The sequence below is a fragment of the Amphiura filiformis genome, chromosome 19, assembly GCF_039555335.1.
Source record: "Amphiura filiformis chromosome 19, Afil_fr2py, whole genome shotgun sequence".
NCBI classification, from domain to species: domain Eukaryota; kingdom Metazoa; phylum Echinodermata; class Ophiuroidea; order Amphilepidida; family Amphiuridae; genus Amphiura; species Amphiura filiformis.
Window position 1 is genome coordinate 21441697 of NC_092646.1, and position 2632 is coordinate 21444328.

Consider the following 2632-nt stretch of genomic DNA (forward strand, 5'->3'; position numbering starts at 1 on the left):
GGGGTTATGTTGTAAATAATAGAGAGATTGCGATTTCCAATCTATTCAAAACCACTCTCCTGTGACTTCCAAAATTAAAGATTTCCAAGGAAGATTTCCCATAATCTGCCACAGTTTTGATTTTTAAGCGAAAAAGGTGGGTTTTTTTAAAAAAGAATTCCGCTATCACATGTCTGTGCTGATATAACTGTATGTCAACATTTTTAGCTTTTTGTATCTTCTACAGATATAAATGAATCGACCAGTTCTTAGATATCATCGCTAACAATGAACACGACATCTGCCAAAATTCTGTCACTATGCATTCTCCTGTTGGACACCTGCATATGTGGTATGCTACCATTGTGTCTTGTCAACTGTCTAAGACGAGCTGGTACAAACACAATCACACGCATTCTAGAACTTGCCAATCTCTTTGCTGGCGGAGTATTCCTCGCTACACTTCTTCTCCATCTCATGCCTGGAGCAAGTGAAGCGTTACATGGAGCTCTTGAAGACAACGGACTTCATATAAACTACCCACTTTCGCAACTTCTTGTTGCTACAGGATTCTTTCTCATAGGACAGAACATATTGCTTTTTGTTTTTATCACACCGTACCTGACACTGGAGACCAAACTTTGCAACCAGTTTATGATCATTCCATCAACGCCACCTACGAAGTACATGATGACAACATAGATGACATCTCGCGCATCTTGCCAGATGAAAGGACGCCGTCCCTCACCCAAAATTCAATGGTGGACACATTGGGACAATTCTCTGTTTCTTATGAGAACTCTTGCAGCGACAACGCGCCTCTGCAAACCCATCAGACACATGATCACGTTGCCAGTGAACTTGTATTGACTCGGAAGACGTTGACTATAAGATCCTTGCTGTTCTTCCTGGCCTTATCTTTACATTCGCTATTTGAAGGAGTCGCTATTGGTTTGCAGAAATCAGCCACAGACGTGTTGAAGACTCTCCTTGCAGTTGCTATTCACAAAGGAGTCATTGCGTTTAGTTTCACTCTAAGCATGACACAACAGGCTATAATCTCGTGTATTATATTGTTTTATGTCATTGTCTTAGCCGTGATATCGCCTGCTGGAATAGCCATTGGTATTGCAGTCAGCAACAGCGATGCTGATATAGCTGCTGATTTGGCAAACGGAGTGCTACAGAGCATTGCAGCTGGTACATTCCTGTTTGTAGTGTTTTTTGACATTTTACCTCGAGAATTACACAGTAATAAAAAACGTGAAGGAGCGTTAAATCTACTTTTTACTTTGCTTGGATTTGGTTTAATGGCAGCACTACAAACTATCGGTTCGCATGACCACAGTGAGATATGATGATAACTAACATTTTATTCAAAAATGGACTGGTCTGATTGTAATGATAATTCGCCTTGTTTCTCATATTGACGAACCATGGATACCTGTAAACCGACCCTTTGACTAGTATCATCTGATTTTAGAGGGAAACGTTCTCGATTTTATTGATGTGCAGTGCTAAGTCGTTTTGTCATAGTCGCTATTCCACCCGGGGGAGGGGGCACTTAACACAAATGACCATATATATGTATATATTTGACCAAATTAGACCCTTGATTTTTCAGCTCTAAAAGACCCCAAAATTGCTCATTCTTCATATTTCTGGCTTTTTCATGCGATTTACAACCAAAAAGCCAAGAAAGACCCTAGATTTTGACTGTTCGCAGCTCCAAAAGTCCCCATTTAGCTCGTTCACAGCCCGGTTCGCAGCTCCAAAAGACCCACTACCTCAAAATTCCGGGGGTAGGCACGGTTTATAGTAATTTGTATTCGGCAGTATGCGGATATCACGCGTAAGTAGGATTTCTAACATATAGCACTGCTATCAAAAATGTTGTTGGAGAATATATGCAGTTAGGGATTTATAGTAGGCTGTGCAAAACTCAAATAAAACTTCAATCAAAATCGGTAAAATAAAGTAAAATCAGGCCAATAAATGGAATGGAAGGTGTCACCTGTCAGTGTACTTCGGTTATATTTATAAATGCGCTTTAATAAATACGCACGTGACTCATGGGCACGACATACAAAGACCAGCAAGTACGACCAAATCCCCATGTATTGACATACAAAGACCAGCAAGTACGACCAAATCCTCATGGTATTGACCACTATACAGAAAAGGATAACAAGTCTACAGATAAATATCATCAATTTCTATTAAATATTCGGCATTGTAACTACTTGTATATTTAATATTCATAACGGAGTCTTACTTGTCCTGCGAAGATCACTGTTCAGCAAAGTCCACAGTACACTTGAATTTATTATATCCTTTGCGTATAAAATCCTCGACCAGATGCCAAGCTTTGAAACTTGAAGGATTATCCATGAATTTTTGTTCTCTTTACTTAACTACTATACGTTCACCATATATAGGCCTATAATATACATATTTGGACTTTTGGCGTCTCTGAATGAAGGGACTGGTTTCCAACCCTATTATGATCAAACTCTCAGGAATGGTTCTCACAAGGATACATGAAAACAAATTGTGAAAATCATATAAGAAGAATCGCCTCACATAAGCTCAGTATATAGAGATTGACACTCTCAAAGTTCAAAACGTGTGTCCGAATGTACGGAATTAAATC

At 39.3% G+C, this 2632-nt stretch overlaps 1 pseudogene; it reads left to right on the top strand.

The window, feature by feature from the left end:
- Positions 1-737: 737 nt before the first annotated feature.
- Positions 738-1337, top strand: LOC140140436 (zinc transporter ZIP1 pseudogene; annotated as a pseudogene).
- The last annotated feature ends 1295 nt before the right edge of the window (positions 1338-2632 follow it).